Source organism: Ambystoma mexicanum, chromosome 7q, assembly GCF_040938575.1.
Source record: "Ambystoma mexicanum isolate Mex_15411 chromosome 7q, UKY_AmexF1_1, whole genome shotgun sequence".
NCBI classification, from domain to species: domain Eukaryota; kingdom Metazoa; phylum Chordata; class Amphibia; order Caudata; family Ambystomatidae; genus Ambystoma; species Ambystoma mexicanum.
The window spans coordinates 937,075,133-937,096,306 of record NC_090941.1 but is presented as its reverse complement, the minus strand read 5'-3'; positions in this window follow the sequence as shown (position 1 = coordinate 937,096,306).

The following is a 21,174-nucleotide window of genomic DNA, read 5'->3' as shown; positions in this document are numbered from 1 at the left end:
TCACTCCTTGAATCAGTTACATATATTTCTAAAGGTTCCTAGTGATTGCATTGAATGCAAAAGCATCAAATGCGAAACCATTGAAAAAAATGCATTGAAAAAATGCATTGAAAAAAATAAAATAATGGGGGCTGCCCCATCCCCTGTTTTTTACCCCTTAAAACCCATTATAGTAAAAAAAAAACTTTACCTACAAAAAAATCATTTTTTCAATGCATTTTTTTCAATGCTTTTGCATTCGATACTATGTACTTGATGTAATGCCTGGGTACCATTTCTAAACACCTGTTACTAAACAAAGCATTGTTATACCATTTCCTCACATGCCACGTGCCAACCAGTATTTTCAAATTTGAGCATTTTATAAACCACATCAATTTCCTTATAATCAATAACATTTTATTTTCTCCAATATCAATAACAGATATTGGAACCTGAGAAAGGTTGTATAAGCACTAACACTATCATCATTCCATTGAAATCTGCCTCCACCCCCATGTAAACATGGTGCTGTGGGTGGCTACTATTTGAATGCAATTTGAATGCAAGCTATAAAATGTGGCATCTGATTATACAGTTTTAGGTTTGGGAAGCAGTTATATCAATTTAGAATGCACAGGATATTGCTTCACCCACACAACATAGGACAGAGTTATGATTTTCTAATAAAAGGATGTATGTCCTCCCACTTTACTTCACATATTGAGTCCCACAGGCCTAGAGCCCTTACCCTACTGTGAAATGTCAAGAAAGAAGAGATTGTGTAATATACATTTTCAATTTTTTTTCTCCAGGAATGGAAGTAACACAGTATCTATGGCTTTTCAATTAGGGTATCGAAAATGCTCATTCCAATCACAGCCTAAGTTTTTGACTACAGCTCTGAGTCCTGTGATAACAATCCGGGTGTAATATAATTTGATTTAATTTATAAAGAATTGCAGATTAGCTTTACAGATAAGCTATCAGCTTTACGCTGCACCCATAGCACTGACAAATGGTAGTGATTCTTATTACAAGGAAATTCCATTTGGAATTCAATACTGTGTGAAAATAAAGGACATTCCCCATTACAATATCAAAGTATTTTATTTAAAATGGGCTCCCCCTCGTGACATCACCTTCCCAGTTCCCTCCGAATACAGGGACTTAGCATGTCAATGATTCAAGGGGACTTATCTGATGAATTGGGGAATTGTTACACTCACTTTTGAATAATTCTTTAAGGGACTAAGCCAAGATGAGCCCTCAGGAATTTTCAAAGGAACTCTCTGACAGCTAACCCTATTCTGGTCTGGTCTTATTCTCCTTCCCCTTGGAAAGCAGGTCTGCTTCATTTAAATCTTCTACAGGTTCCCTTAAGGGACAAGCTCATTTCATCTCAGATAGTTTTCAAGATCAGTACTCATACATTTGGGAAAGGTTTTCTCCTTCCCTACAACTTTGCTTTCATTTCAGACAGAGTTTCCTATCCCCAGTGGGTTTCTGCTTTTATAATGGTAATTATTACCACACTTTGTCATGATGATATCATACTTTTTGATTGCTCCAATAATTCCACTGGCTTGCTTAATAGCCATACAATCGCAGAGAATCCCCCCACAATCTTCATGGGATGATCAAATGTTCGGTTCATGTGAGAACAGTTTTGGCTGCCTGCTCTCTCACTTTTGAATGCAGAACAATGTTTGCTCCATATCTTCTCGGAACAATATGATACATTGATGAAATATGAATTTCTTGGGATTCCCCATCACAGATGTAGGGACATGTAGCAGAAGTATGTACAATCAGTTTTCATGAAGTTATTAATTTTCATAATTGTATCAAGCATACACAATTCAGGTTTGGATTAATGTGCTAGAGGAGAATCACATAGTTATCACACAGTTTTCTGTTTGAGTTTAGGTCATATGTGTGTGGTGTTATGGGTAAAATAATTTCAAAATGCACAAATAGTGTTAATTCAAATGGACTATTATATTTCTGAGCAATCCTTGAGTTCCATTTCTTTGGATTCTGATACCTTCATCCTCACCCCATGAGTCTTTTAAACAGCTCTCACAAGCCCCATTGTATTGTCTATTTTACTGATGTCAAAAGGATATGCTTTAAAAGCAGTAATGTTTTCTTGAAGCTAGGCCCAGCTTTCACAGGCCAGGTGGCCATGTAAACAGTTAAGATTTGTAATAGCTAAAAACACCATACATTCAGTCAGGCTGGAATTTAAAGATACATGTATCCAGAATATGCTCTTGAATATGGGTCAGATATGTCTCATTAACTCAGAAGACTAGTCCAAATGGCTTTTTTTTTTCTTTGACCGTAATGGGTTTTCATGATAAAAGAGAAACTTATTCAATGAAAATGGCCAAGACAAATCTCAAAGGTCACTTAACTTTCCCCGCATTTGGTGGTATATATGGAGGGCTAAAACAGAAGACATTAACTTGTCAGAGGTTTCACTGGAGATCTAACAAAACTATTATTGACAAAACCATGTTAGAAAATAATTGATTTCTTACATATATCAACAATAGTGTGTTCCCTATTTTAAAGTTGTGCACATACAAATCATTGTGTGATTACAATAGGCCTCTATGTGCATGTATTCTTGACATAATAATAATTTGCAGTAGGAAAAAGAAATAGACCCTATTACTGATGAAATGCACCGCTGCTCTGCACTTCATTGAAAGGTCTTGTTTGTAGATTCTGGTAATGTAAAATGATTCAATGCAGCAAGGGTACCATTTATATTGAATTCAGAGCATTTTACTTTGAAACAGGGCTTTCAACATTTCCTCTTTGTCAGTTTAAAGTTGGTTACAACCCAGTCCCTTGGCCAGTTCACAGAAATCTTTATGGTGTGTGGGAAACTCTGCACCATTTGTAGGCATATATATAGCATGAGGCAACAACTATCTGCTTATTTTATCGGTGCAATGATTTTCCTCACAGTTTAATAAATTGCAATACACTTGAAAGAAGCAGTGTAGCTTTTTGGCATCTCATACTTTAGTTGAAAATGTTTAGAATCCATCCAGGTTTCTGTCGTAGCAAGAAGGGATAATAGAGGGTGATAAGAGTCAAAGTGATCAGTGATGTAGGAATACTTATTGAAGAGGGATTGTGTATTCCAGAAAGAGTGATATGTGGTGGATTAGAGGAGCAGTTTTACTCTGGAAGCCAAGGGGGATTGATGAGGTTTGAGATTCTCCCGGGAACAGAATATGTTCCGTTTGAGGGATGTGGGTGAGGAGGAGAGAAGGGAGAAAGTGACATACAATATAAACCCAATTTTAGATAAAGGCTACAATAGAAACATGGTAGTATAGCAAGTGAAAGTTGTAAGGGTGCAAAGTCAATATTCATGATGGAGGGTAAGACAAATAAGCATTGGAGGAAGAGTGCAGCTCAAAAGAGAGAGAAGTTAGGTGGGTGAGCAGAAAATGAAGGGGGAAGGTAGACTCGAAAAAAGCATCCATAAAGTAGCACTGGGAATCAATGAGGGCAAAGCGTCATCTTATGCTTCGTTTTTCAATAAAGTCGTAGAGAAGCAACACTGTTGGTAACATTACAGCACGGTTGCAATTGATGTGACAATGCCTTTCTTGCATTGTTTGATATTATTTTGTATTCTCAAGGATCTCAGGAACTGTGGCTGGTACATTGAGGGTGAAACAAGTTGTCTGCATGCTGGAAAACCATCTTCCAAAGATAGCATTCCAAAAGGGAGTCTGAAAAGCAGTGTTTTGCAAGGTTCTGCAGGATACCAGTGCTAAAGTGCCCATTGCCTGTGGTGGAGGGGTCGAAGCCTGATATGTCGCGTTTTCTTTTTTCCAAATGTGGCCGATGCCGTATCTTGTGTGTCCACAGAAAGAGTTACCCAGATTGTTTGTCGGCTACCTTTTTTGCATGTATGTCTGGTGGCAATGTGTGGTTGTTGCATTACAGCTGAGAAAGAACTCCACACAAATACATTTTGTAGAGTGGAAACAGGCCCTAACCTTATTTCCTTTTTCAAGAGGTCTGCTTCATTGAACTTTGCTGCCTGTGCATGTTAAATGGGCTCTTTTGATAGATGTTGATGTGCAAAGATGAGCAACCACTGTGAGGAGTGTTTTTAGCCTGTCTTTGGAATTTAACATGCATTGATGCACGAAGAGGTGTGTGAAGCTTGCTACTTGTTCCCAGTGCTTGAACTGGTCAATTCTATAGATACCTAAATGTCTGCACCCTTTTGTTCTACTCATTGTCCCCCTTGCCATCTGTGTTATAATAAAAGAATATTGTTGTGTCTCAATCTGGAATCAGGGGATGGAACATGAAATGAGAACTGGGGAATCCACAGGATTTCCCCTTGTTCATCATCAGTGGTTTGCTTTCTTTCTTCCTTAGTTGATGTAATTTCTTCTCTCACTTTTCCCCTGGGTCATGGGTGCCCTACTTCCTTATCCTGAACTTATCCTGAAAGCTCCTGATTCACTTGAGGCAGATGCCACTGTTCTTTACAAATGATGATATGCATGGCCACAGATTGACTAGTATAACTGGGGCATACAATGTGGGTTTCTCCAGAGCACACTATTGCTTGTGTAGTAGATGAAACATGCCCAATAGATACATTCTTCCCCTGGCCACTTCCTGTCCTCAGCTTGACTTTAGTACAATAAGTGTACTACACAACAGTGTTGACGTGCTCTCCTCCTTTGATTATAAAATGGTGTGTGACTAAGAATGGTTTGGTGTGCTTCCTTGTGCCTTTACAAACAATGCTGTGCACCTAAGAGTGTTTTGGCGTGCTCTCCACCTATAAAAATGACATGTCACTAAGCATGCTTTGGCGTACTCTCCATGTTGCCTATGAAAAGGTAATGTGACTAAGAATTTGGCATGGTCTCTTTCCACCTACAAAATGTATGTGTGCCTCACAATATTTTTGCCTATGCTCCTCTATCTGTCTAATGAATGTGTGACTCGGAGTGCTTTAGCATATTCTCTTCCCATGTAGAAAAAATAAAGTGTGCCTCAGAATTATTTGCTGTGCTATCGTCACACCTATGAAAATAAAATGTGCCTATGAATGCTTTTGGCATCCTCTCCTCCACATTCAAAATTAATATGTGCCTAAGAATGCTTTGGTCTGCTGCCCCCACCCACAAAATAGACACTTCAATCTGCAGTCCTCCAAAACAATGCTGCATGTTCCCTAATTCTAATTAGGCCCTATTATTGATTTCAAACTACTCTAATATGACTTACACTACAATCATATACTACACCATGCATAGACAAATTCCCTTTCCTATCTAGAGCTCCATGTATTTGCCACTGCAGGGACACAAGGTACACACAACAGATGCCCCTTTTATGAAAAGTATCCGGTACTACTTCTGCCTTCTCTGATGTTGTATCAACATGTGCAAAAGTTGTAAATGTAAGGGCACAAATCAGGCAATACCCCAAGTAATTCAGAAGGACAACCTGCTACAAAACAAAGCCCTACAGGCAGCCTTTGGACTCAAAATAAACGATCACATCTCTCACACCACAAGAGAAGTACATTGGCTCCCTATCCAAGCTAGAATTCAATTTAAGACTCTGACCACTGCACATACATGTATTACCAATGATGCCCCTCTTACCAGAATAACTGTTTCACCCAAAAAAGCTCAGCTAGATCCCTCAGATCCGGATCTAGCACACACCTGTTTGTCCCGAGATTCAAGAGTTCTAGGGCGGGCGCTCCAGGTTCTCCCAGTAGTTGTACCTAAGATTTGGAACTCCCTTCCTATGCATATTAGAAATGGGCCTTTGCACCTGTATTTTAAAAGACTAATCAAAACCTAGTTATTTAATAACCTCAACTATGACCCATTTGCGCTAGCCTATCTGATCCCCCACTCTATGCATATATTTTATCACTGTATTCTATAATTTTTGTCTGTTTTGTAACACAACTTGTAACCAAATAAGTATTCTAAGTAACCTACACCGAGATGCCTTCGGGTTTGGGCGTGTAACAAATCCAATAAATACAAAATAAACCTGGGGGTCCCTCTCCTCCTTCCATCTCTTTTGTAGTGTACATAGTTGTTAATGGGTGAGGTGAAACCTCCCCTGGATCCAGGAGAGTCCCTGTGAACAGCTCCCACCTTGTGCATATGCTAATCCCAGACAGCCCCACCCTAACCCTTGTAAGGACAACCCTTAGAACCTGGATGAATACAGGATGGCAGTCTTTGCTCTCACAAGGAAGGGAAACCCCTAATATCCTTAGCTGGAACATGGCCAGAGAGACTGTAAACTCAAGATTGTACACTTATTGTAAAGCCCATCATATTCCTCAGCCTCATAACCCCTGTCTGTCATTGTCAACAACCTGCTCTTCTCCATCCTGTGGTTGTTGTACCTCTGCGTCCCCTTTTTTACATCACGTTGCAGCACATTTTTTAGCAATGCCCACCCGCCCTCCATCTTTTCTGCTCCACGTTTCATCATGAAGAATGCCCTGCAGGGTTGCAGCATCGCTGATATCCAAGGTCTAGCGCCACGTCAAAACCTGGTGAGTTTGTGTCTTTTGCTGACAGTGGAGAGGGGATTTTCACTGGGAACTTTGCAAGAAGGGTTTGGGGCTTGGTAGTGACATCAAGATAAACCTCTGGACAATATGCCCAGGGATTCTAGCTCCTGCTTCGTCCAATGATGATGAACACCTGGGAAATGCTGTCTTGACGTGTCCCGGATGGGCACAATTCCCAGCAAGCCACTGACTACAACACCTGAGCATGGTAGAGTGAGCTTTGAGGCATCTCTTAGCCTATTTCTTGCATGCCTAGCCAGGCAAAATGAGAGATTTCAGACCCAAATTTCAAGTAGCTCTTTCTCTGAACCAAAAGTACTTGGCTCCCATAACACTTAGTTCTTGCTTGTGGTAAATGACTGGAGTTTACAGTATCCCTAACCTTGCCCCTCATCTGCCATATCACAAGTGCTTATTTTGCTGCACATGGGATACAATTTATCAATGAGAGAGAGAGAGAGAGAGAGAGAGAGAGAGAGAGAGAGAGAGAGAGAGAGAGAGAAATGGAGAGAGAGAGAGAGAAAAATGGAAAGAGATTGGCCGGGGTAGTGTGAGCTAGTGAAATGGAACCTGGATTGAAGAGGCCAGTGGTGGGAGTGCAAGATTCAAGATTTCAGATTGTTTTGCCTTATCTACAAGCTATTTGGTGTGCAAGTGTTCTGCATGTTCAGTATAGCAGATCCCTCACCGATAGACAGTTGCCCTACGGGTTGCCAGATTATTTATAATACCCATTCTCCCTCTTCCACAGCAACCCATATAATACAGATGAGCACCACGAAAAATGTGGTCCAGCTGTCACATAGTCACTGATAAAGCAGCCATCTCTTCAGCTGAATACAATGCTCTGAATTCTTTTAATAATTTTTTTAACTAGTCGTCTCTGCTAGTAATTGCATAGTCACCTAATTCGAATTATTATTCGCATGTAATGTAATGCTCTTTTATTTCCATGGTTGCATAGCCTATGATCTTCCTGAGGGCTTTCCACCCAACAGCGCTTTGAAGCCATAACAATGGCAGTAGGCGTTTTACAAATATCAAATAAAATAACATAACTGCTTCGTCAATGCTGATCACTAACTGTGCTGAGTTCGACAGATAGTCCTTCATAGAGATGTGAGTGTAGGACCGGTTTCAACACCTAGCACAAAAATTGCAAAAACCCTGAAAAGCCTGACTTGATCAAACTCACTGAAATCCGAGGAGTTTGACAGCCCGATTCATGGAATGAATGTGCGCTTAAAATTCCCGCGCAAGCGTGCAAAACCGTGCGAATCGCAGTGCAAGTGCGAAAATCGCAGCAAAACCAGCGCACATCGATTCATGGAAGTCCGTGCGCAAGTAAAATGTGGGATGTGCGCTGAAAATCTGCGTGGCGCACGCCGGCGCACAGGTCATCTAACGGCATGCGCTACGGCCACAGCGAAAGCGCACATAGCACGGCGTACATAACAAAAGTAGGCGTAACACGGGGCGTGACACGCGTAATGGGGAACAACATGTGAAAATGTGGGCGTCACGGGGGAAGTACAGGAGGTAAGTGCGCGGAACGCCCACACGCTCGCCTACAACACGTATTCATGGAATCGAATTCGGCAAACCAGCGCACCGGCGAAGACGCGCACAGGCCTAAACAAGTACGCCACACGAAGGCAGGCGGTAGCGTCCCTGCGCATGAAAAAAATGTGCATCAAAATGTGCGCTAACAAAAAGCACATATATACAGCTCTGATGATTGTCCCATACTGTGGCCCTCTAGGACAAATGACGTGCAAAGGGGTATGCGACAAACACGAACACCCGCTGTGTCAAAAATAACGTGTGCGTGTATTTCGGGGGTGCGTGGGAAGTTTCACACGCGATTGGCCTTGGGCGAGCGGGGTGCGTGTAAATCTGGAGTTGCGGGAAGTTTCACATGCGATAGGCCATGTGCGAGTGGGTGCGTGTATTCCTGGGGTTCGCGTGAAGTTTCACATGCGATTGGCCTGGGTATGTGTAAATCTGGGGTGCGCGGGAAGTTTCACACGCGATTGGCCTTGGGCGAGCGGGGTACGTTTATTTCGGGGGTGCGCGGGAAGTTTCACACGTGACAGGCCCTGTGTGAGTGGGGTACGTGTATATCTGGGGTGCAGGGGAGTCCTACACGTGAATTGGCAGTGTGGGTCCTCCCAGGTGTTCCTTCTACACCCTCCACGGCCCCTGCAGGCAGCCCACACCACAGGGGACTACCCTGCACCCCTGGACATGTCCCGCAGGCAGCCCATCCACCATGGGCATGCACCCCAGCCAAGCCACATGTCACCTTGCACTACTGATCACCAACGCATGACCCCCTCCACCCCCACCCCCCAGCAGTGCAGTACACCTGCCAGCAGGCCCCCACTCATGTCCCCTTGCACCCCCACGCCCCAGCAGTGCAGGGCACCTGCCAGCAGGCCCCCACTCATGTCCCCTTGCACCCCCGCCCCCCAGCAGTGCAGGGCACCTGCCAACAGGCCCCACTCATGTCCCATTGCACCCCCACCCCCCAGCAGTGCAGGGCACCTGCCAACAGGCCCCCACTCATGTCCCATTGCACCCCCACCCCCCAGCACTGAGGGGCATCTGCCAGCAGGCCCCCACTCATGTTCCCTGCACCCCCACCCCCCAGCAGTGCAGGGCACCTGCCAACAGGCCCCCAATCATGTCCCACTCATGTCCCCTTGCACCCCCATCCCCCAGCACTGAGGGGCACCTGCCAGCAGGCCCCCACTCATGTCCCCTTGCACCCCCATCCCCCAGCAGTGCAGGGCACCTGCCAACAGGCCCCCACTCATGTCCCCTTGCACCCCCACCACCCAGCAGTGCAACCTGCCAGCAGGCCCCCACTCATGTCCCACTCATGTCCCCTTGCACGGCCACCCCCCAGCACTGAGGGGCACCTGCCAGCAGGCCCCCACTCATGTCCCCTTGCACCCCACCCCCCAGCACTGAGCGGCACCTGCCAGCAGGCCCCCACTCATGTCCCCTTGCACCCCCACCCCCCAGCAGTGCAGGGCACCTGCCAACAGGCCCCCACTCGTGTCCCACCCATGTCCCCTTGTACCCCCACCCCCCAGCAGTGCAGGGTACCTGCCAGCAGGCCCCCACTCATGTCCCCTTGCACCCCCACCCCCCACAAGTGCAGGGCACCTGCCAGCAGGCCCCCACTTATGTCCCATTGCACCCCCACCCCCCAGCAGTGCAGGGCACCTGCCAACAGAGACCCACTCATGTCCCATTGCACCCCACCCCCCAGCAGTGCAGGGCACCTGCCAACAGGCCCCCACTCATGTCCCATTGCACCCCCACCCCCCAGCACTGAGGGGCACTTGCCAGCAGGCCTCCACTCATATCCCACTCATGTCCCCTTGCACCCCCACCCCACCAGCAGTGCAGGGCACCTGCCAGCAGGGCCCCACTCATGTCCCCTTGCACCCCCACCCCCCAGCAGTGCAGGGCACCTGCCAGCAGGCCCCCACTCATGTCCCACTCATGTCCCCTTGCACCCCCACCCCCCAGCAGTGCAGGGCATCTGCCAGCAGGCCCCCACTCATGTCCCCTTGTACCCCACCCCCCAGCAGTGCAGGGCACCTGCCAGCAGGCCCCCACTCATGTCCCATTGCACCCCCACCCCCCAGCAGTGCAGGGTACATGCCAACAGGCCCCCATTTATGTCCCCTTGCACCCCCACCCCCAGCAGTGCAGGGCACCTGCCAGCAGGCCCCCACTCATGTCCCATTGCACCCCCACCCCCCAGCAGTGCAGGGCACCTGCCAACAGGCCCCCACTCATGTCCCACTCATGTCCCTATGCACCCCCACCCCCCAGCAGTGCAGGGCACCTGCCAGCAGGCCCCCACTCATGTCCCCTTGCACCCCCACCCCACAGCAGTGCAGGGCACCTGCCAGCAGGCCCCCACTCATGTCCCCTTGCACCCCCACCCCCCAGCAGTGCAGGGCACCTGCCAACAGGTTCCGACTCATGTCTCACTCATGTCCCATTGCACCCCCACCCCCAGCAGTGCAGGGCACCTGCCAACAGGCCCCCACTCATGTCCCATTGCACCCCCACCCCTCAGCACTGAGGGGCACCTGCCAGCAGGCCCCCACTCATGTCCCACTTAATTCCCCTTGCACCCCCACCCCCCAGCAGTACAGGGCATCTGCCAGCAGGCCCCCACTCATGTCCCCTTGCACCCCACCCCCCCAGCAGTGCAGGGCACCTGCCAGCAGGCCCCCACTCATGTCCCATTGCACCCCCACCCCCCAGCAGTGCAGGGTACCTGCCAACAGGCCCCCATTCATGTCCCCTTGCACCCCCCACCCCTCAGCAGTGCAGGGCACCTGTCAGCAGGCCCCCACTCATGTCCCATTGCACCCCCACCCCCAAGCAGTGCAGGGCACCTGCCAACAGGCCCCCACTCATGTCCCACTCATGTCCCTATGCACCCCCACCCCCAGCAGTGCAGGGCACCTGCCAACAGGCCCCCACTCATGTCCCCTTGTACCCCCACCCCCCAGCAGTGCAGGGTACCTGCCAGCAGGCCCCCACTCATGTCCCCTTGCACCCCCGCCCCCCAGCAGTGCAGGGCACCTGCCAACATGCCCCCACTCATGTCCCACTCATGTCCCCTTGTACCCCCACCCCTCAGCAGTGCAGGGTACCTGCCAGCAGGCCTCCACTCATGTCCCCTTGCACCCCCACCCCCCAGCAGTGCAGGGCACCTGCCAGCAGGCCCCCACTTATGTCCCATTGCACCCCCACCCCCCAGCAGTGCAGGGCACCTGCCAACAGGCCCCCACTCATGTCCCATTGCACCCCTACCCCCCAGCAGTGCAGGGCACCTGCCAACAGGCCCCCACTCATGTCCCATTGCACCCCCACCCCCCAGCACTGAGGGGCACTTGCCAGCAGGCCCCCACTCATAACCCACTCATGTCCCCTTGCACCCCACCCCCCAGCAGTGCAGGGCACCTGCCAGCAGGGTCCTACTCATGTCCCCTTGCACCCCCACCCCCCAGCAGTGCAGGGCACCTGCCAGCAGGCCCCCACTCATATCCCACTCATGTCCCCTTGCACCCCCACCCCCCAGCAGTGCAGGGCATCTGCCAGCAGGCCCCCACTCAAGTCCCCTTGCACCCCACCCCCCAGCAGTGCAGGGCACCTGCCAGCAGGCCCCCACTCATGTCCCATTGCACCCCCACCCCCCAGCAGTGCAGGGTACCTGCCAACAGGCCCCCATTCATGTCCCCTTGCACCCCCACCCCCCAGCAGTGCAGGGCACCTGCCAGCAGGCCCCCACTCATGTCCCATTGCACCCCCACTCCCCAGCAGTGCAGGGCACCTGCCAACAGGCCCCCACTCATGTCCCACTCATGTCCCTATGCACTCCCACCCCCCAGCAGTGCAGGGCACCTGCCAGCAGGCCCCCACTCATGTCCCCTTGCACTCCCACCCCACAGCAGTGCAGGGCACCTGCCAGCAGGCCCCCACTCATGTCCCCTTGCACCCCCACCCCCAGCAGTGCAGGGCACCTGCCAACAGGCTCCCACTCATGTCCCACTCATGTCCCATTGCACCCCCACCCCCAGCAGTGCAGGGCACCTGCCAACAGGCCCCCACTCATGTCCCATTGCACCCCCACCCCTCAGCACTGAGGGGCACCTGCCAGCAGGCCCCCACTCATGTCCCACTTAATTCCCCCTGCACCCCCACCCCCCAGCAGTGCAGGGCATCTGCCAGCAGGCCCCCACTCATGTCCCCTTGCACCCCACCCCCCAGCAGTGCAAGGTACCTGCCAGCAGGCCCCCACTCATGTCCCATTGCACCCCCACCCCCCAGCAGTGCAGGGCACCTGCCAGCAGACCCCACTCATGTCCCATTGCACCCCCACCCCCCAGCTGTGCAGGGCACCTGCCAACAGGCACCCACTCATGTCCCACTCATGGCCCTATGCACCCCCACCCCCCAGCAGTGCAGGGCACCTGCCAGCAGGCCCCCACTCATGTCCCCTTGCATCCCCACCCCACAGCAGTGCAGGGCACCTGCCAGCAGGCCCCACTCATGTCCCCTTGCACCCCCACCCCCCAGCAGTGCAGGGCACCTGCCAACAGGCTCCCACTCATGTCCCACTCATGTCCCATTGCACCCCCACCCCCAGCAGTGCAGGGCACCTGCCAACAGGCCCCCACTCATGTCTCATTGCACCCCCACCCCTCAGCACTGAGGGGCACCTGCCAGCAGGCCCCCACTCATGTCCCCTTGCACCCGCAACCCCCAGAAGTGCAGGGCATCTGCCAACAGGCCCCCACTCATGTCCCACTCATGTCATGTCCCATTGCACCCCCACCCCCCAGCAGTGCAGGGCACCTGCCAACATGCCCCCACTCATGTCCCACTCATGTCCCCTTGCACCCCCACCCCCCAGCACTGAGGGGCACCTGTTACGCTCACCTGGTTCCCACGGGAATGTCGGTCTGGACCGGCCTGGTGCCACGTAGAGCCAAGATGACTGACTGGACACCCCCACTTACTTCGTTTGTCGGCTCGTATGAATATCTTTCTGCAAAGGAGAAAGGGAATTAACCTCCCATAATTCGAGAGTTAAGCCACCTTCCACTCCCGTTGTCTGCCCACTGACCACTCCCGATGTTCCCTCTTGTTCTCACCTGATGGTTTAGAAAGGTGGGCTCTCCATCCTGCATTGAGCGCAGGGGCGCGTAGACGACCAGTTACTTCACTGGCGTGGAGGAATTGGTGAGTTCCAGTATTGACTCTAGGATCCAATAGTTTGTAAGAGTTCAAATGTCTGATCTTCACTCTTTCCGATTCCTTGTAGGTTGCCGACTTAACCACCACGAGTCCAAAGGGCAGTTGGTGAGAGTCAGGTAAGTCTATAGTGGTTTTCCCCTTAGGGGCTGGGGTAAGGCGATGATGCAGAATTAACTGCGCCGACCCGATATGAGGTTAGTCCCCCCTGCGGTAAATCAGGTAAGTCTTTGGGGGGTTGCTTGTAATGTCCAGTGGTTTCCCCTTAGGGGCCGGGGTGCGGCCGTGATGCAGAGTTAACTGCGCCGACCCGAGATGAGGTGAGTACCCCCTGTGGTAATCCGGTAAGTCTTTGGGGGTAGTTTGTATTGCCCTTTTGCATTCCCGTGCTCACCTGGCTTTTCTTGTCCCCTTAGACATCGGAGAGCGGTGTGGAAATGCACAGTCTGCGATGGAGTGAGGAAAAGCTGCACTGGAAGGTGTGTGACGATGTGCGTGCGATGACTCCTTCTTCAAGATCGACGGCGCGATGGATCAAGAATTCAGGTAAGGTTTCAAGTTTGAACCTCTTCTCCTTCTTTCTTTTCGTTTCCAGGTGGTCCAGGACTGAAGCGGGCGTGGCCGAAGACTAAAAGATGCTGGAGGCACGGTGAGCGTTACGCTGCTGAATGCAGAATAACGCGAAGCACGTGTGGCTGTCTGGGCGTGGTTTAAATAGCCTAGGAAGAAGTCCCAGGTAAGTATTCTTCCACAGCCCCCACCCGAGAAAAAAGTAGTCCCTTAGGTAAAATAGTCCCTCCTAAGCCCCGTTTGGCTTGTGGCTTCGTGCAGCATGGTCTGCACCAGGTGAGTATGCAGCATGGTCTGCATTAGGTAAGCTTTCTGTAATGAGCCTGGCGCCCATCCCACTCATGTCCCATTGCACCCCCACGCCCCAGCAGTGCAGGGCACCTGCCAGCAGGCCCCCACTCATGTCCCACTCATGTCCCCTTGCACCCCCACCCCCAGCAGTGAAATGGCGATCTCATGACACAAACCAAAAGTCAACTATGTACATCAACACATGTCCGCTACACCAAGGCAGGCGGTAGCGTCCCTGCGCTAACAAAAAGCCCATATATACAGCTCTGATGAATGTCCCATACTGTGTCCCTCTAGGACAAATGATGTGCAAAGGGGTAAGCGACAAACACGGACACCCGCTGTGTCAAAAATAGCATGTATTGCGGGGGTGCGCAGGAAGTTTCACACGCGATTGTGCCTGGGCGAGCGGGGTATGTGTACTTCAGGGGCTCCCGGCAAGTTTTACACGCGATTGTGCCTGGGTGAGCGGGGCACGTGTACTTCAGGGGCTCGCAGGAAGTTTTTCACGCGATTGTGCCTGGGTGAGCGGGGTACGTGTACTTCAGGGGCTCGCGGGAAGTTTTACACGCGATTGTGCCTGGGTGAGCGGGGTACGTGTACTTCATTGGCTCGCGGGAAGTTTTACACGCGATTGGGCCTGGGCGAGCAGGGTATGTGTATTACTGGGGTGGGTGGAGAAGTACAGGAGGTAAATGCGCGGAACGCCCACACGCATGCACCAAAAAAGACGTGCTAATCCAGAAACACGTACGCCAAAAGGAAGCAGGCATACGTGGACCCGCGCAGCATAAAAGTGCGCAAACAACAAGCAAGCTCAGACGCCAGGATGAACATACCGTTCCTAGCAGCAGTGGTCTTGGGATACCGCAGGAGGAGGAGGAGGATAGTCAGGCCCAGAATTTTCACACCCAGAACCAGCCTTCTTGGCATGCCTGATGACCAGGTGTATGGGAGGTACAGGTTTCTATCTCACATAATACTCGACCTGGTCAGTGAGTGGGAGGATGACCTCACATCACCCACCCTCTGCTCCCAAGCACTCAGCCCCCTGGAGAAGGTCCTCAATGTACTGCACTTTTTGGCCACCGGATCATTTCAGCGGACAAGTGCCACAGTGGGGGGGGGGCGGGGTGTCACAGGCCTGCAGAAAGGCAGGCTGCCGTCCAGGATTTCTACAGGGTGGCACAATTCCCCAAAGTCCTAGGTGCCATTGATTGCACCCATGTGGCTCTACGTCCCCCCAGGGCATCAGAGCACATCTATAGAAACCGCAAGCACTGGCATTCCATCAACGTCCAGGTAGTATGTGATGCCAAGGGGATCATCACCTCAGTATATGCCAATTAATCAGGGTGCACCCACGACAGTTTCACTTACAGAATGTCAACCATAAACCGGGACATAGAAGCTGGGCGGCATAGCGATACATGGCTGCTCGGTGAGTATAAATGCCACAGCACATGCATGCATGCCAGATACTGAGTAATGTCACAACCCTACTAATGATACACATCGCCACCTCCCTAGGGGACAGTGCCTACCCTCTGAGCACCCACATGATGACACCAATTCGGAACCCCACCACGCCACCCGAGGTAAGATACAACACAGCCCATATTGCAACCCGGGCATAGTGGAGCGCACATTCGGAGTGCTCAAGTCACGCTTTCGCTCCCTTGACCATTCTGGCGGGCAGCTGTTATACGCTCCCCCAGTAGTGTGCAGGAACATAGTGGCAGCATGTGTCCTGCACAACGTTGCAACACGCCGGGGCCTGCCGGTGGACATGGTGGCGCCCCCACATCCCCAACCACATGCACGCCCACTGCGCATGGGAGGGGAAAGGGCACGGGGTGAGGCAGCCCGAACGCAGCTGGTGGCTAATTACTTCACTTAGAATCACACCCCTGTGGAGTGCACACAGCCCTGGCACATACCATCTGACAATCAATGATGATGACTCAAGGGACAGTCAACTGTCACTAACATACCAGCCTGAGATTGGTCACCTGGAAGTGTCACAATGTGTGCATACCTACCTACAGAAACACCACCAATGCTGTGTCATCAAAAGACACATATGCTGATAAATGCATTACCCCCTTGCAAAATACAACATGAGAACAGTGCCATGTCACCCAACCCCTCCCCAGCACCACCACCCAACACGCCATGGCATGCCATGCTATGTGAGAGCAAACAAAGCAATCCTGAAAACCTGACACAAGTGTCACAAAGTACAGTATCCCTAATGGAAACTGGCCACACACAATATGCTCCCAGTAATGTTGAACTAACAACACACATGACCAAATACTTACCAACAATACAATGCAGCTACACAAGCACAAACATAACTAAAACATGACAGTACTAAGTTAAAGTAGTTGTAGTCTTACAACCTGAATATGCCACCACATTGCCCCCTTCCAACTGTAGTCTTACAGGCTTCAAAACTTGTCTGTGTACTGCATACAACATGAACTCCATCTCCAAAGTAGACGGCCTTGTGAAGACATGAGGAATGAACCTGCAAATTCAGAGGGAGACATGGAAGCAGAAGCATACATAATTCCAACATGCAGTGTACAATACAACTACAATATACACAAGGAATGTCTACACAGTATTGACTACAGACTGCCCACACAGCTCATGGGAGCCCAACATCACTGTGTACATCACTGTCACTTGGTCACACCCTTTGCAAGCCCATGGAAACGGGAAGCAGGAGTGGTGTGTGTCTCACGAACCCAAGCATCGAACCCAAACTCTTGCCCAGCGTGCATGTGCCCTGCCGGAATACAGTGGATGCCCACAATAGCCACACAAGGCAACACACTGTCAAAAATAATCAAAAATCAAAAAAGCAAAAATCAAAAATCAAAAATCAAAAATGGCCATGTGGGGATCAGAGGGGGGAGGCCACCCAGGAGGTCCGAGGACAGGATGCGCACCAACAGCCTCCTGTGTGGATGTTGGGGAAAAAAAAACACCTCCATGGGCTCATGGCCTGCACGGCTATGCCAATATGGGAAAACTGCTGCTGTTGCTCTGAACACCCTCTGCTGCTGCCACAGGAGGTGGTGGTGCTATGGGAGGCAGCCCACGCAAAGCGCTGGTATGGTCCTCCATGGCAGCAAGCATGCGGGTGTGGAAGGTCTCGTTCTGGAGGATTATAGTGCGGAGATCCCCATGCAGCACCTGACGTGATGCCCGGATCTCCTCCCGAGTTGCCTGCATCTCAGCTGAGAGCGAACGTGTGAGCCGCTCCAGCTGCTGTTCTGTCCTCAAGTTAGTGGAAGTCTCAAGGTCAACAAGAGTCTCCCTGAGGTGATGGAGTTCTACCCTCAGGGCTTCCCTGTGGCCCTGGGACTCTATTGAAATCAATTGGCGTAGAGTCTCCAGTGCCGCCGTCTGTCCCTGTTGGACGCCAACATGTCCTCCCTGTGTAATTGGCAAATGGAGTCTGTTGCCTGCTGTAGTAGCTCCATCTGCCTTTCAGGGGGGACAATGGCAGTAGCCACCCTCTCCATTGCTTGAGCCATCATCTCAACTGATGCTGCCTGTTGGGTTGCCATACCGTAAATGGATTGTTCCCATGAGGTATTGCCTGGTGGTGTACGGCCACCGCGTCGGCGGGCACCGCACCTGTTTGGGGCAAGGCGATCTGCGCCTTGCTGTGCCGGCACTGCTTGAGGCTGCAGGACTGCATTCCCCCTCTGATCTGCTGGCCCAGGAACAGGATCAGATGTTGTGGAGTGTGACCCTGCACCCGTAACCGCCAAAGGCTGACTAACCAACACTGACATACCCATAGAGGGTTCTACCCCTGGTGCAGGTGGGTTGGACAGAACAGAACCCCTTCCAGAAACACTTACCTGCGATGCCACATAGGTCTCATCATCTGAATCAATACCTGAATAGAGGTCTGGGGAGGTGCACCCAGAGACACCCCTTGACAGTATCGTCTGCAGCAAGAGTGGGTTCTCACCCACCACCACACCACGTCCCCCACTGGTGGCCAGTTGTGCCTCAGGTTCCTCCTGGGTCTGCACCATCTCCTCAACCTCACCAGCATCAACTGCGTCATCCCCTGCAAAAACATGAAAGACAAAAAATGAAAACAGGCATTAGCACCATAGCAAACAAATAGGCCTGACAAGCTACAGAACCAGTACATGATTTACACATGTCCCACATGACTATAACCCTCCCATGCATGCACTGTCACAGAGTTGGAAGGGGAGGCAAAAGTCTGACACTGATGACACCAAGATGGAAGAGTAACACATTTGCTGCATGCTGGGTAGCACTGCCATGACACATTGGCCTGTGAGTGGCATGTCCTATACACATAAATGACATAGCCATGGTACATTCCACAAGTACATCCATATGTCAGTGAATGAGTACTGTCACCCATCCATGTGAGATGGACATGAAGAGATGAAAAATGCCACATAGTGTGAAAAGATACGCCATGTGCCACACACTGCAACACATCCAGTTTACAAAAATACCGTGATTGCAGGGCCATGTACACATCAATGGTTGTGCACTTCAACATGACAGGAAACAACTAGCATGTTCCGCATTCAGACAGGCCCAAAAACATCATGTGATCAGGACAATACTCATTCAGCCTGAATGGTCAAATCTTTCAACTACCAAGGTGACACATGTGGGCCTATGTGGGGTTCTTCACTGACAGAAGCATGTCACATATTTCACAATAGGGCTGAGGAATGTGTTGCAAAAGTGGGAGAATTGAAACAATCAGCTCAAAAGAACACTGAAAAATACAAACAATGTTGTTGCATGATGCCACCTCAAGGGCAACTGCCGTAATGTTGCGCTAAATTACTACTGTGGGCAGAAGGGATAGTGTCACACCCAAATTCAAGGCCGCAGAATCTTTTGGATGAAGCACATGGTGACCCATACTACTCAGTCACACACACTCTCACCTGCCACTCAATCAGAACCCGTCACCCAAACAACATACACATGCATTACACACACATGCATGGGCACTCACCGGACAATATTTCATAATCGGGTAGTTTTCCCACACCTCGGATCTGTTCCTCTGTGACGAAGGTCCCAGCAACAGACTCATGTTCAGTGGGTTCGTTGTCCTCTTGTGGAGACCCACCGCCAGTCACCAGAGTAGCGGCATGACTTGAGGCCAGCTTGTCCTTTGCGCTGCGTTTCAGGTCGTTCCACCGCTTGTAGCAATCATCAGCTGAGCGCCTCACAAATCCAAGGGCACTTATGTCGTTGGTGATGGTCTGCCAGTGTGCCTTACGTTGACCAGGTGTGGTCTTGGACCCTGCAGTCACCACCATTTTGTGGCTATGTTGCAACACATAGCTCACAAGTGCATTAAGCCCCGCGTCATTAAAGCAAGGCTTCCTTGATGTGCCGGAGTGTGTAGCCGTGCCTGGGGTCTCAGCCTGTTGTGCCAGAGCACCCTTCTTCCTCTTTTTAGAAGGTGGAGCGGAGCCAGAGTGGCTAACGCCGCTCTGGTCAGTAGGGGCAGAATCACCGGTGGACTGGGTTGTTGGAGTGTGCAAATGCACATTGACCATAGGACTTGGTGCAGGCATTGTCTGAAGTGTGATGTTGGCAGGGGGAACATCAGTATGATGGACCAGGACCGACACTGTCCTGGCTGGGAGAGTCAGAGCTGGGGGGGATGGAGCTGCAGCTGCCCCTGCAGCCTCACCACCCTGCATACTTGGGGCAGCAGATGACATAGCTGCCCCAGATCCACGTGCCTTGGTGACAACTTGCACCGCCACACGTGGCATAGACTTGCTGACCAGGAAGTCAGCCAGGGAGTCATCCTGTGCCAGGTCAGGTGCCACAATGGGCTGGTCCAACAGGGGCTGAGCTGGGATGGTCTCAGCCACGTTTCCCTCAACCATGGGGGGGGCATGGGTGTCCCTGATTGGTCCTCCACACATGGGGGTCTACGGGCAACCTTCAAATCCTGGCCACAACCCCTACTGCGCCCACCACGTCCACCTTTTGAAGGTCGGCCACCTTTGCCTCCCTTACCGCTTGGTCGCCTCCCAACCATGGCACTGATGTTGTTGTGCGTATGGGAGGAGCAGTAAACTATTGTCCCTAGTGCTCTAACAAGGCTGTCTGTGACCCCCGGGGGAAGATGACTTGTCACGCAACGCACAGGCAGCCCAAAAACAAAAAAAACGTGCACGCAACCCCTCGTAGACCACGTGCTTGGAAAAATGAACCCGCACTACGCCGTGGCACCCAGAAACACAAAAATAAGCGTACGCGTAATACACACAGCCTACAATGACCTCTATAGGGGTACGCGACACACGGGGCAAGCACAGTTGCTAAGTACGAGCGGAACTCACCGTCTGCCTGGAAAAAGAACGTGAAAAATACGCACGTGTGTGCGTTGGCAACACCCCCGCCAAAAGAAGAATTGTACGCTGTCTGAGGAGACAGGACAAAAGGAGAAGTGAACACTGTTTGAGGAAACAGGCCCAAAAACAGTAGAAAAATGAAAGCTGTCAGAGGTAACAGGGAGTACGAACTTGAAACGCTGTGAAGTAAGCGCGTGTGAACCGACAAGAAGTACAGAATCCACCCACTCGCTCTCCACAAAAGGCACGTACAAGGAAATGGCGTCCTACATGTACCTTTTAAACCAGCCCACACGTACACGTCACTTACGCGTGTATGCGCCCTTTCCTCCAATTACACGTGCTGACACTCGGACGTGCAGCTTTTCCATGTGTGCTCTGTCATCACGTGCTATGAGGGAAACACCTGCGGACGTCACGTCACAGACGCGCTTACACGCTAAGGGCCTTTGGTCCAATTGTGTTGTGATTCCTCCATTTTCTGGACCTTGTTCCGACCCCCTCCTCAACTGAACCCCCTATGTGCCA